The 15,388-nt window shown below is 42.4% G+C and overlaps 1 protein-coding gene across 2 annotated transcripts in view; it reads right to left on the bottom strand.

The window, feature by feature from the left end:
• EPS8L1 (EPS8 signaling adaptor L1) overlaps positions 1–12,763 on the bottom strand; it is a 75,426-nt gene extending 62,663 nt beyond the window's left edge. The window contains exon 1 of one of the 2 annotated variants that reach the window (XM_073656373.1): positions 12,591–12,763. The gene's annotated coding sequence lies outside the window, so the exon portion shown is untranslated. The remainder of the gene's footprint in view (positions 1–12,590) is intronic. The other variant, XM_073656372.1, reaches the window with a different exon arrangement.
• Positions 12,764–15,388: the final 2,625 nt, after the last annotated feature.

Below are 15,388 nucleotides of genomic sequence, written 5' to 3'. Positions count from 1 at the left end.
CATTTATAATACTGGTGGCTTGATACAATTGCTTGCGTGAGACGGATACCTTTACATTCCTTTAAAGGGTTTGCTTGGACTTCTGAAGTTCCTTCAAGATTTTCTAGATATTGGCCCATTCGAGGGTTGGTAGTGGGGTGTGACCTGTCCTAAAAGGGCGAAGATACGCAAATACTTTACCATAAATGATGAAAAAGTATGGCTACACATATCTATATTAGTTCTTAATGGGTTTTAACCAAGTTGTTAGATTATCCCCATCAATAGGATAGAGGAGAACTTACTGAGACCCCAGAGATCCCAAGCCTGACTTTGAGCATGTGCACCTCCCCACCATTCGCTTTCCATAGACCAAAGAACGAAGCAGAGGTGCACATGCCCGACTTCCTATCCATTCAGATGGACCCCATTCTAAGGATCGTCAGGCTGGACCCCCAGTGGTCAGTAAGAGTTTTCCTATTCTATCAATAGGGAATAAGTTAAAAAACTTGGCACAACTTCTTTAAAGGTTATGATACGTCAGATTACGTATTGGGGGGAAGGATTCTGGAATTTTGGTGAGTTATTTTAGTAACAGTTTTTCCGGCCTCCTAACTCACAGATCATGAAATATTGATAATGATATTTGGAACATGGCCGCAGTGCTTGCTCACATTACTACTGTGCTTATGCAGTTACATGTAGCATTCTGCACATGTAAATGGCACAGGAGGGACAGCTAAGATTTGTACAAACAGACACACCTTGTCCATTTATAGGATAAAACCTGGCAGCCCTTCACATACTAATGGGACAGGAATGCATCTGCAGAAATTCATTTGAAGGATTTGAAGACAACTTCTTAATCTTTCATAAGGACCTTGATATGGCCACTTCAAGGTTTCACCTTTTACCATTCAATCTTTAAAAAGTTAGTTAGGGCATGCTCTTGGTATGGCGCCCCACTGCTTTCATTTCTGGGATAAGCGGCTATTGATGGGGACCATCTGGGCATGTGCTGTTAGAAAACTCAGTCAGGTCTACGCCCTGCTCTGCCCCATCTATTTTGAGGCCTGCTGGCACATAGCGAGGAGAGATACTAAAGATAGGACCATCCTGAATAGGGTCACCTTGTCGTGGTTGGATGATTTACACTTTTTTAATCAAAGTAGTGTCAAATTGCCCTATGTTATATACATGTACAGTGTAAGACTGAACATTGGGCCCACCAGAGGACTTGATTCTGAGGGCCCATCTTTCATGTATACAAAACTAATCCATTGGTTTAGCCGTAAGATACACAAGGTTAGGATTCAGCTCTGCTCGCTGATTCGATCAGTTATCACTTTATTGTTCAGATACTGGTGAAATACAGATGGTAGAGCCAGGTTCTCCCCTACTCAAGAGCCCCATAGCAGTTGCATGGTTTGCACTATAAACTCTCCTGAAAGAGGGCCCACCAGAGGATTCTCCGGTTCTCTGGTGGGCCAGTCCAACCCTGTACATGTACTATTACAATTTATTTTCTGAAGAGTATCTATTCATTGTTTTTATCCTAGGTTTGATAGAAAAAAAAAAAATCAGCAATGGGGCAATCTCTCTTGCGGACTAAAGTGGTGTTTTTTATACAATATGCACTATCACCCTCGGACATGACAGTAGTGTTATGGACTGTCATTCAATGAATTGTCCCCTAGTGCACCCTTCCCCAACAATCTCATAAATCTTCCCCTTTAATGGCACCCTAGATGACCTCCTACTTCACCTCCCCTTCAAAATGCCACTGAGAAAACAAAAAAAATTGCATAGGGCTCATTGGGCATCAATTAATTTCTGTGGATGCCTTGAGTGGTGAGCGATAATTGACTCAGGTCTCCAGTCTGCAAGTTCAGCTGGGCTGATGTTTTCCACCTTTTTAATTTAAGTATATGTATTTTGGGCTAAAAATCATTTTTGCAATTGGGTTTCATTAAAAATGTCTCACCTATAGTGCTGTCTATTGTTGGCTGCAGAATGAGCTAACTGAGAATCTGTCAGTCAGACCACACTAGGTCGGTCAGATAGGAGAGTTTGGAACTTTTATCTGTCTATTTATCAGCATCTCTCATCTGCTTTGTGACCACATCAAAGTTGAATGTGAAGGAAAAACAAAGCCTGTAAAAGCCAAACAGTGCAAAATTTTTAATCAAACCTAATTGTAAAAGTATTTTTTGCCCCAAATGCATGCATTTAAGTAAGAAAAAAAAAAAAGTTCCCAAGAGTGGACAACCCCTTTAAGTACTAAAATCTGCATAAAGTGCATTGTAAACACTTAGATAAGCTCGGTAAGTATTTCATAAACAGCTTTAGAACATGTAGATGAGAGTCAGCAGAAGTTACCTATTAACCTGTACAAATATATCTGTAACCACAAGACTCAGACATCTGCCTGCATTAATCTACTAAGATGCACACAGGGCTGGATAGTCGTTCAAGGGTATCCATTACTTTTTCATTGTGTGGTCTCCTCCATTACGTGTATTACTGTTTCTCCTTGTAAAAGGGCATCAGCTTATATAGGGATTATCCCAGGCCAAGTAATGCTCCCTGAGAAAAAAAGATTAATGCATTACTAGTGGCTGCAAGAGGTCTTCCATACGAGTGCATGGTAAAGAGCTTGCAGTACCACTAATGGCCACTACATGATGTATGGCGCTGTGCCACTTCTGGTGCACCACTGCCCCTTTGATCAACTGATCGTGGAGGGCGCTGAGCAGAGTGCTCGTGTGTGGGGGAGTCGGAAAGAAAGTGGTCTGCTGAATTAACGTTCAGACGAGAGCTCTCTCAGGTGTATGGCCGGCTTTAGTCAGTGAGCATGTACGATTTTCATTAGTGTCCATCACATTGCACATTTGGGTGGGGGGGGGGGGAAGCGGTAATAAACACTAACCAAGCGGTGTACATGAGCATTGCTTTGTCATACGAGCTCAGGGAATATTGAAAAGGATCTCAACTTTGGACAACCCCCTTTAAGTAGCTGAACAAGTAGCTGATTAAAGGGAAGCTGTCATCAGAAAATGACATATTTGACACAAGAAACAAGATTTTTTTTTGCTATAATTTATCACAATCGGTATGAAAAATAAAATGTAGAACTCTTGCAGTTCTCACACCGGCCACTGGGAATTTTTTTAGATTCTAACTTCCTGTTTCAGGAAACAACACATGTACATAGCCACAATGGTTAGAGTCTGACCCTATATTTTGTAATGAATGTGTACAAAGGTCATTGTGAAATAGAGCAGGGTCAGCTGTGACATCAACTATTATGATTGGTGGAACCTGCATTATCAGCTGTTACTCGTCATTGTAATGACGTCTCTGCTGATAAGGAGACTGCTGAAAACTCTTCATGAAAGGACAAGAAGTACGAGTCTAAAAAAGCCCCAGTGGCCAGTGTGAATATTGCAAGTTGCTCTCTGCATTGGTTAATAAAGGAGGGTCATGTATGGGATTGTCCTTCATTTAATCAAGATTCCTTGTAGGGTGTTAGGAAATTTATTTTCTAATCCAGACAGCCCTGTAATGATATTTTGCTATATTTAACCATGTGTCAATTTTATTTTTTTGCAATTTATTAGGACTATTAATAACTTGAAATGTTCTTGCAGTAACACAGCCCTGAGCGACATTACAAGGAGAAGCGGGGGACGCCCCTTCACACTCATTAGGGTAATTAAATGTGCTTCATCAATCGTCTATCAGCACAATGTGTCACTGCCAAAAATAAGCCTTAAGTGTGAAGAGGTACTCAGCGCTGTGCCTTTCCCAGGATAGACAGTAAGGCTTGAGATTGTATGAGATAACAGGAACCAAATCACCTTGGTATGTAGGAAACAGGACAGCATTGCATAATTCTCAATAATGTAATGGACTGTAGCTGCTTAAAGGGTATGTAGGAAACAGGACAGCATTGCATAATTCTCAATAATGTAATGGACTGTAGCTGCTTAAAGGGTTATTCCCATTTTTATAAATAGTTTTTTTTCTGAGAAAAAAATTCCTAATTTTCTATTCTTTAAAATTCTTCTCCGTTTATAGTTTACAGCTCATTGCTTAGGGGACTGGCCACTGCTATTGTCTAGCAGTGGTGGATGAACATGTGCAGTGCTTACAAGCTCGTTCCAGTCGAGCTTGTAAGCGCTGCTCTGAAGCTTGCCAGGATCGATAGAACATACAGTTAGCTCCTAGTCCAACTTCAGCGCCTCCTTTGATTCTTATGCTGTAGAGGAAAAGCTGCCCGATAATTCAGCATTGGAAACTGACAGTTCGGAGCAATGTTGCACCCTCCTACAGTAATTAGTAAATCTGCTGACTGGGGAGTGCTGTGATCTTGAACAACAGTTAGGACGCATTCAGACTGCCGTATAAATCGGACTATGATCGGAACTTAGTGCACGGACTGGCCGGCGGCTCTACCGACCCAAGCGTGACAGCTGCATGAAGCTGTTCTATTAGGGTGGGTAGTGCCGCCGGCCAGTCCAGGCACTAAGTTCCGATCACAGTCCGATTTATACAGTAGTCTGACTATGCCCTTAAAGGTGAATTCATGTAAAAGCCTGGTTATCATATTGGGCTTGCATGTGCTCCTTGGATTCTTTAATACGCTAAGGTTTCTTCTCCAGGATTGTAGAGGCTCTTACTTCAATACAAATACCAGTATCAGACTTCACCCCTTTATGGTATTTACATATTGCATCAGTTGGTATGTGCACATAGTTATCTGATAACTAAGCTCCTTCAAGGGTAGGAAAGATTTAGAAAAATTATGTATGTATTAATTGTAATGTTCTGTTCCTTAAATCAGCTTTGTTCAGAACGTTCCTTTAAATTGCAGAATTAAAGGGGATTTGTCATCGTGAAAATGCAGTCTTATCCCTGGGCTCCATGTTATAGAGCAGGGGGAGCGGAGTAGATTGATATATAGTTTTGTAAGAAAAGATTCCCACCCAACAACTGATCAGCAAGGGTTCAGTGAGTAAGACCTCCACTGACCTGATACCCTTAAAACAGGCCATCAATACTTACACCTGGAATATCCCTTTAAACACTGCACTACGCATACCAGTATATATGTATTGCTTCCGGAGGTTCTTTCTGGGTTACTCTGGAGCCCAGAATAATACAGAAAATATAAAAAAAAAAATTTTTATTAGTTTGAATATAAAAATACTCATTCTAAGAAGAGTATTTCAATAATGTGTGCAAAAATATTTTTTAAGCTGTGTATCAAGGCGTTATCTAGGATTAGAAAAAAAGGGTATTTTTTCCCAAAAATGGTGCAGACTCGCATCAACAGGCGTTAATCGGAATATACAATTTTTCCATTCAAGTAAGTAGGACAGAGCTGCCATACTAGATGTAGTCCATGCGGCTATTTTTCTTGTAAAAAAAAGCAGAGCACTTTTTTTTTTTTTAACCCTTAATAGCCCCTTTTAAAGAATATGACTGGTTCATTTAAGACATTAACAAATGCAATAACATCGTAAGTCACTTGGATTTTCCCCAGGTATGTACATGTCAATATAAAATGTGTACATATCCATTAAGAACATTTAGAAACTCAGGAACGTGCTATACATTCGTGGGAAAACTGCAGCTCCTGACATCTGTATGACGCCCAACAGTGGAAAAATGTTTCTTCTCCATTACTAATAATATGGAACTTAAAAGTGAGAGCGCAGAAAATATTCATTCACCCTTTTCTCCTAACTAACCTCATGAGAGGTGGGATTCGAAGCCCATGGATCCCAGTGCAGAAAATATAACAAGTCCCGACTAGAAAGGAGAGAATCGATTCATTGGACCCTGGTCTGGCGACCAGATCAGTTAGTAGTCCATGCCACTGAACGGGAGCCTTGAGAGCCACCACTTACCCGTTGGCATCTCTGACTCCTCTTGATTGGCCATTCTGTTGGCGTTATGCATATACAATGTTGGGTCAGGCTGGCCAATCTAAAGAGGATGCCGGCGGTTAGGAGGTGGTTCTCATGGCTCACGGTCAGCGGCACTGGAATACTGATTTGGCCGCTTAACCAGGGTCTTTCAAAATGTTCTTATTTCCCGTCCCCAACCATTACATGTCATTTATATGAACGGTCTTCTAGTATACATAGAGGAACCTTTGGGCTCCAACAATCTATAGGACCATGGGACAGCTACGATCTCTGCACTACATTTAGTTGCACCCCTGAACTTCACAATCGATGTCGTCTCCTCCAGGTCCTTTCTCACTTTGTTGTCTTTTTTTAGATGCCTTTTCTAAAAGAAAAACTCCAAAAAAGAAAATAAAAGACAACATTGCATGAACTTTCTTATTTCCCAGAAAGATCCTTGAGTAAAGGCCTATTTTAGTCTGTTTTGATGACTACCCATCAATTATATTCAAGACGACCGAGGCTTGTTTACCGGCCTTTTTACATGGACCTTCAAAAACTGTTGGGAACACAACAATCGTTAATAAAATTATTCACGTTGGCGCCAGCACATCAAACACAATCATGATAAATGATCCAATTACCGGCATATTTACACTGTTTGGTAATAGGGGACGAGAGTTCTTACCAACACTCATTTGATGATTATCGGCACATGTCAATGGGCCTCTATAGTAATGAACTTCAGAGAAAAATTCTAAAAGGTTCCCGAAAGAAAGAAGCCGAATACCGATAGTTTTAGGAGGAGTTCCGAGTTCCAAAGAAATCAGTTGAGGTCATCTGTACACACTGACAGTACATTCTGTAAAAGCAGTCCGAATAGCGCCTTCAGTGTGTGCTCTATTTGACAATTGCTAAACCAGTTGACCCCCTCAGGGTAGGAAAGGGATTAACATAATGAGCTTGATGACTGACCAAGGTCTAAAATCAGGTAAATACTAAAGCTTGTCCTACATTTCAGTGTAATGACTATGGATAGATATCGTAACTTCTAAGGATAGCCTTGGAGGGTCATCTTACGTAAAGTCTATGATATGTACATTTGCTCTGCTGTTGAACGTCATCTGCTGTCTGTAAACAACCATGTCAGGTCGAGGAGAGGTTGACTTGAGGCTGTCCTTTATACAGCAATTAGAAGACCTGATATTGGAAATATTTTTAATATTGTTAGATGGCAGCCAAATTATGTCTGGAAAAATTCTATTGAGACCCTTAAGGCCACCAAGCACATTAGTCTAACGTCCACCAAGGGTTTTGGCCAACAGTCTAATATATATGGGGACCTCCAACTCTCTCCCGACAGATGAGGATCCAGCATATTTGATTTCACACTGACAATCCTTTTATTCCCCCAGCTTCCTCACAGAAAACACCGAAGCACTCGGCCAAACAAATTCTCCGATGTATTGGAGAGCCTGGAGAGAGCGCCGCTTTTGAAACAATCAACTAAACCATCATTCATCTGTCAGCTACCTAAGGTGTATGGGGGACTTAAGAGGTTTCTGAAGAGGAGTGTAAGAGATTGCCTATTAATATTCATTTATATGGGCAGCATTGTGGCTCACTGGTTAGCACGGTGCCCCAATGGCTAGCACAGTGGCTCAGTAGATAGCATGGTGGCCTTGTAGAGCGGGTGTCAAATCCCACCAAGGACAACATCTGCAAGGAGTTTGTATGTTCTCCCCATGTTTGCGTGGGTGTCCTCTGGGTTCTCTGGTTTCCTACCACAATACAAAGATATACTGATAGGGAATGTAGATTGTGAGTCCCACTGGGGACAGTGCCGATAATGTCTGTAAAGCGCTGTGGAATTAATGGTGCTATATAAGCGAGAAAAATATATACAGAAATACAATCTGTCGGCAGTGTCTGTAAAGCTGGCCATACTCATGAGATAACTGTCGAATGAATGTTCGCCACTTCAGATTCCCCCATCCTCATGAGCTTGATGTGTTTTCAATGGGAAAAAAAGGAAAAACTGCAGCCAGACTCCTATGGCTGAGGCTTATCTTCCCTGAAAACATCGAATTTCCAACTGCCCGACCCTTCTTCCACCCAACTTCATCTGTCGGGGTAGAGTTAGAAGTCACCCATGTACATCAGATGGACGGCCAGTCCTGATGACACTGGAAAGTTTGATTGGCTTTCATCCATCGTTTATGGGGGCCTTCACCCTAAACTCTTCTCCTGAACTGGACTCACTTCTACCTAAAGGGACACAGCACCTGTCAATCACTGTTGAATCTGACAAATGTTTCCAAATGGTCGACCACTCGAATAGTCAACCTATTTTTTGTCTTCTATTGGCCACTGAAATAATAACAGAGAGTTGCCGAGCCCTATTTTATGTCTATATTTTGCCTTTACAGCAGGAGGGTGACAGTATGTATTCAGCGCACAATAACATCACGGGACAGGATAACAGCTGTAATATACAGAAGCTTTATGAACGTCATAAAACTCGGAAGTGACTTCTGACATGTTTGTGCTTGCAATGACGGCACCAATAATGTTAGCGAATACCCTCCAAGTGTCTAACTACAAGAAGTAGCGCAAATCCTCTATGATTCAGCTGAGATTTGCCCCATAATAAATAAAGCTGCTCCCATGTGATGACATGAAGATGACAAGGATCGCCCGTCCCGTGACGGACCATAGTGCATGGCTGACTCAGAACTGATCTTTCACTTCCAATCATTGCTACAGTCAATAAAAGGCCATTGTGTAATAATAAACATGACTGTGTGAAAGGCTGAAAATAGATGAGCCAACGCAATTCGAGCCGATCCTTCACCAACAGCAAAAATCTCAGCTTTTCTAAATGCGCAAAATTTGTTGTTATTTCAGGGCCAGTCGGATGCATTGAAATTTACTTGCGCACGGTCGTTGGCAAAAGGATCTATAAATGTAATATGATCGATACATTTTTATTAGAAATGCAAAAACAAAATACATGTCATGGTCTAAATCACACATGTCAAAGTCTGACCCGCAGGGTGATTATATTTGGACCGCCCTCCATTATACTGTATGGAGGACTATGCGGGGCTCATCCTACTGTATGGAGGACTATGTGGGGTCCATTATTCTGTATGGAGGACTATGTGGGGCCCATTATTCTGTATGGAGGACTATGCGGGGCCCATCCTACTATATGGAGGACTATGCGGGGCCCATCCTACTGTATGGAGGACTATGCGGGGCCCATTATTCTGTATGGAGGACTATGCGGGGCCCATTATTCTGTATGGAGGACTATGTGGGGCCCATTATTCTGTATGGAGGACTATGTGGGACCCATTATACTGTATGGAGGACTATGTGGGGCCCATTATACTGTATGGAGGACTATGTGGGGCCCATTATTCTGTATGGAGGACTATGTGGGGCCCATTATTCTGTATGGAGGACTATGTGGGGCCCATTATTCTGTATTGAGGGCTGGTAATAGATATCAAGTTTGGCCTGCGACTTTGTCCAAGTTTTTTATTTTGGCTCTCTCTGTATTTGAGTTTGACATCACTGGTCTGAATATTTTGATTAGTCCTGATCTTGTGGACCTTGGCAGGAAACTATTCTTTTTTTTTTAAGCATGAACCCATAAAAGCTTATGGAACAGTTTCACATCCATGGATGAGAAAATGTAAAAAAAAAACATAACCCTTCGTTCCACTCCTGGGTCCTCAATCTCTGCTCAAGGGTTGAATTTTAACCATTTTGGGCACGGGTATTTGTTATGCATTGGAAAAAAAATAATCATTTAAATGACATATTCCTTATAATGTCTCACCGCTCATGGGAATTGAGTCTTAGGGCTCGTTCAGATGGACCGTGTGCTGTCTGCATGCAAAATTGATAACGCAAGGAGAGCATATAGACCAATGCAAGTCAATGGGGTAGTTCACATGGACCGATAGTCTGCGAGTTAAAAAATCGCAGCCTGCATTACTGTGATCCAAACTCTGGATCAGACTCCCCCATATAAGTCAATGTGTGCGCAAAAAATGGATCACCTACAGGTCACTAACGGTATGTCAAGCTTTTTTCACGGATCCATTACACTTATTAACATAGAAAGCTTTGCTTATCCTTTTATATATGTATTAAATTATTCGTGTGAAAAAGGGATGCACGACACAGACATACGGCAAAAAATCGGCAGTTTTCTCTGGCTGAAAAATGTTTTTGCATATGGTCATCTGAACCCTGCCTTAAGGTAGGTCCACAAGGACTAATCTGCTGCTGAATTTCACAGTGAAATATCCACAGTGGAACCCCTCAGCAACAAAAAACTTCATTGAGGCGATGCCACAGATATGCAGCAGATTTCAGACGTTGCATACTTGGCGTGGATTTTACACACAGATTTTATGCATGCAAAATCCGCAGCATTTTACAGTAGAGTTTTTACTTAAAGGGAATCTGTCAGGAGGATTTCACCCCCCTAAACTATTTATATGCACATGTAGATCTTTCAAAGACAAGTCTGGCAATATCTTTACATGACCAGTCCGTTCCTCCGTTACTGAGGTCTAAGGAGTAACGTCTCTCCTTGTGGAGTGCCTAGCTTGTGCAAGGAGACTTGTAGGCCATGCGATGATCCACTGGGAAATTAAATATGCAAATAGGCTTTTCAAAGAGAAAAAAAGACTAGGGGGCATTAGAGTTCAAGTCCTTTTGATCTCTGAAGAGAATCTGCATAAGTTACTAAGAAATCAGCTTTTAAATTGATATACAAATGAGGCTGAAGAGCTATGGTAGATCTGAAGCCTCTGTCACTCCAGCTCTATTCCCCATGCATTCTCCTGCTTGACTGGCAGCCTCCATGCTGTGTGACCTCAGGCATATCAATTTAAACACTGATTTCTGAGTAATGGAGGAACAGATTGACCATGTGACTGACCAGGTATTGTTGGACTTGTCTTTGAAAGAGCTGCATGCACATATAAATAGTTTGGGGGTGAAATCCTGTTGACAGATTCCTTTTAATCTCAACCACATGCTTTTAGTTTTTTGGTTTGAAATCTGCCTGGAAATTGGCTTTTATAGCAGCATTTCAATTTCTGTTGCGGAAATTCAGATTTTACCCATTTATTTCAATCGAGACCCCAAATTTGCAGGTTAAACCATTAACCTATATATTTTTTTTTTGTTACATTTCTGCAAGAAAAAAAACCCAGAAAATTGCATAAATAAGAGTAAAATCTGTGTGGCTTTTAGAGGCAGAAATGCTATGGATTTCAGCTTAGAAATCTGTGCATAATATCCTCACTAAATATACGTGTGAAAATGGCCTTTCCATTACAAAGGGCAAATCTGCTGAGAAAATGCTGCAAAAATTGACATGTCGCAGATTGCAAACCGACACATGGCAATAATAGATTTGGCACAAACCCCAACACCACTAAGCCAAGCCAACATTGGAGATGAAAAACAAAAGCGTTGAGCATAGCGAACATATTAAAGAAAAATAAACTCTGCTTAGTATGCCGAAAACTTGCTCAACAACCTTAGTAAATGAGGAACAATTTGTGCTGCCTGCAATGAAGTAAGACCCTATTCTAAAATGTCACAAATCGTCCGAAAAGGTCTCGGGTGATTGATAAAGAATAAGATGGAACATGAATAAAGTGAGATAAAAAAATAGTATGCCAAAGATTAGTGCACAAATGTATACCAAAGATACATTTTTCTATACATCCAGTCCCACTGATAGTCATTCTGGTGTGCGTACCTATGAAAATGTATCTATTCTGTCTACAGAAGGTTAACATGGATCAATAGATAGTTACAGAGTTAGGGCTCATTCACATGTCAGGTTCTTTGAAAAAAACTGAACGAATGTCATCAGTGATTTTGTTCAGAGTTTCAAAGTTTTATTAGAGTTTGATCAGAGTTTCAAGAGTTTTATCAGAGTTTGGTCCAAGTTTCAAGAGTTTTTCTCGCATGTGAAAAAGAAAAAGTTTCTCCAACTATTAGTCCATGAAAATTGGACTGCACTTGGATGGACGAACCCATAGACTTGCATTGCCAATTTTCATTCGACACTTGGATCAAAATCGGACGTGTCTCTGCAATTTTGCCAAAAATCACAGACCTGTGAACGACCCCATTTACTATTGTAGGTAAGAGTGCCATCCATGAAAAAAATTGGACTGCACTTGCATGCAAAAAACGGACCTAAATATGGCTGCAAAAAGACAAAATGTCCATTCAGTTCAACGGAGGGATCGCAATGGATAAGAGGAAGGGGCACAACCATAATATATGATGTGGTTCGCCCCAAAAGAGCTAAACTTTCCCTCCTGATCCCAAGTGTGGATCCACTGGACCAAACATTCCAAAAAGAACTTTACATAAATATTTACTATTTTCTTAAATGGTTTTGTAAATAGATACTTGTATTACAAAGCAGATTATCCGGAGGTGGACGTAGAATAGAGGTGGACATAGAATATTCTAAGCTCGTAGAACAATAGAGCAAATATCGAAATAAAATAAACGACCGAAAATAAAGAAGGAAAATAATAAAAACCTCCTCTCCAAATCGGGAAGCGTCATTTGCACAGTGCTTATTGCTGACCCCGCTGACGGTAATATGAACGCCATAGACAGAGCTGAAGGTGAACGGCTCACCTTAGAACAGGAGCAGTCAGGCAAATCCAAGCTGGTTAATCCACAATCCCAGAGCGATAAATACACATTCCTTCTATAAAGGGCCCAAGGACAGCTCCCGGTGTGTGCACCCTCTCCAGGTCCCCAGCTACTAGTGTGACAGGTGCAGGTCCCTCGCCCGTATTTCTCACATGGGGCACACCCACATTCCAGAACACTTGGAAACTAGGTGTAGTTTGGCAACCTGCTCAAACACAGCACATAGACATATGTTACAGAACAAGGCTAAGGTGGCCCTTTTTAAGAAGCCCAAGGGTGCGCTGGAGGATGTTAAAGGACACTGATTGGAAGAAAGAGCTGCAATCATAAAGCAGCCATATAGTTTTTCATATGAGGCTAAATGACTTTAGAGGATTCCTCTGCCAAATATCCATGCATTTTTACTTTTTGTATCAGGTCCACATGAGCCCAGCTTTGTAAGGGTGGCTCAGTGGTTAGCACTGCAGCCTTGCAGCGCTGGGGTCCTGGGTTCAAATCTCACCAAGGACAACATCTGCAAGGAGTTTGTATGTTCTCCCTGTGTTTGTGTGGGTTTCCTCCCACACTCCTAACACGTACTGATAGGGAATCTAGGTTGTGAGCCCCAATGGGGACATTGCTGTAGAATATGATGGCACTGTGTAAGTAAGTGTAGCACCCCGAGGACTCGGCTGCTACAGGGGTATTGCACCTCGACCCAGAGGTGTGGTATTCCACTCCCGGGTAAGGATGGAGTGTGGGACAGAGCTCAGACAGCTGCATGCACTACACTCACCCCATTTCCGGGGGACAGAACAACGGTACTCCCACTAGGTAGATGTGCAGGTACGACAGAGTCTGTCCCCGGCTGGAGTGGGGAGTGGGGAGGGGGGAGGAATATCCCTGTAGTGTAGGAGCAGATAGGGGAGGTACTCTGGGTATAGCTAGGAGCCCATTGGGTGCTAGTCACCTGGGCTCACACATAGAGGGAGTATATAAGGTGGGCACCATCTTAGGACGAGGTCGGGTCTGTTCAGAGAGGAGCTCAGCCAGAGAGGGCTGAGGGGGGGAGCTGTGGCTCCGTCTGGGCCCAGCTCCAGGGCCAGGCCTGAAGCGGAGAGAGAGAGACAGAAAGTCCCAGAGACGCAAGGGGAGAGAGGAACCCTGAGATCCCACAGGAGAACAAAGAGGGTGAAGGGTTGGCAGAGAAGGGTACCGGATCCCAAACTGGTAGAGGCTAATTATCCTCAGCCAGGAACCGGAGGTCGTGGTCAAGCTTTGGCACGACCCTCACCACATCCACCAGGAAGGCATACCACGCGTAGGGCCAGGGAAGCCAGGAAAGGTTTTACCACCAAGAAGCCCGAGGGAGCCGGACATAGGTGGGTCCCTGGTGAGAACGGCCAGTAGGAAGGAAGAGAGGGGAGCTCTGGACCACGCTCTGTAACTGCCTGGGAGTTGGCCGAGTCCCTGCCCTGGTGGACACGGCATGACTCGGGTGGTCCCTACTGTGCACAAGCGACCGGATAAAGAACAGTGAGTAAAGCTTTTGAAACTGCACTTCAAGCCTCCGTGTTTCGTTGTCACACCTGCACCCTCAGTACTGGGACACCCGCACCATCACTCCCCTCATCCAAACTCTCAATAGCTGCCCTGAGGCCATACCCCTCCCGTTGGGGGTTATACCATCCACGCTGCACCATCCTTCCACCGGCCTCAGCGGTCTGCCCTGCAGTGGCAGCTCCATAGCTGCATTCAACGGGTGGCGTAGTCGAACCATACAGCATCATCTGCCAAACACTGCCTCCTAGTTTGACACCCTGGGCACGGACCGGGTCACCGCCACAAGGACTACTACCCCTATCCAGATCCGGCTCCGGGTATCCCCTGAACATGGCTCAGGGGGCGCGTCATAAGCAAAATATTAAATTTTTTTGAGCTCTCCACTTTTTGTCAAATAATGGAGATCATCCTGTTTACATCCCAAAAACCTGTTATATCTACCTGACATAGGTGCAGGGATTGTTACAGGGGGTCTGTTCAGCATCTACACTGTAGGGCCTCATTCAGACATCCGCTTTTTACGTACATATTCTATGTGTGACAAATCAGAGCACATACAACATTATAGTCTATGGAGCTGTTCACACGTCCCTGATTTTGCACAAAAAAAAGTCATGTTAATTTTTGAGTCAAAATTGCCCATTCAAATCAATGGATCCATGAAAAAAAAACAGCACTTTGATTTTATCTCTGCATCATCAAGTGCTGTCCATTTTTTACTGTTTAATGACAATCTTGGAATTTTCTTTCTTTACATATGAGAAAAATGGATGTTAGAGTGATGGTGAATGGTGACATATGGACCAAAAATGGGTGAAAAACGGCTCCAGTATATTAATGAAAAATAGTCTGTTTTATCTTGTATGCAAAAAAAAAAAAATGTAATGTCTGAATGAGGACTATGCCAAAGAAAGGGGGTCATAAACATTACTCCTTATGTACTATGGAGCTTTTCACATGTCCATATACACTGCTCAAAAAAATAAAGGGAACACTGAAATAACACATCCTAGATCTGAATGAATGAAATATTCTCATTGAATACTTTGTTCTGTACAAAGTTGAATGTGCTGACAACAAAATCACACAAAAATCATCAATGGAAATCAAATTTATTGACCAATGGAGGCCTGGATTTGGAGTCCCCCCCCCCCCCCAAAATTAAAGTGGAAAAACACACTACAGGCTGATCCAACTTTGATGTAATGTCCTTAAAACAAGTCAAAATGAGTCTCAGT

This window comes from Phyllobates terribilis, unplaced genomic scaffold, assembly GCF_046119375.1.
Source record: "Phyllobates terribilis strain yellow unplaced genomic scaffold, ASM4611937v1 Scaffold_12__6_contigs__length_324123572, whole genome shotgun sequence".
Taxonomy (NCBI): Eukaryota; Metazoa; Chordata; class Amphibia; order Anura; family Dendrobatidae; genus Phyllobates; species Phyllobates terribilis.
Note: the sequence above shows the minus strand (reverse complement) of the source record. Positions and strands in the feature narration are given on the sequence as shown.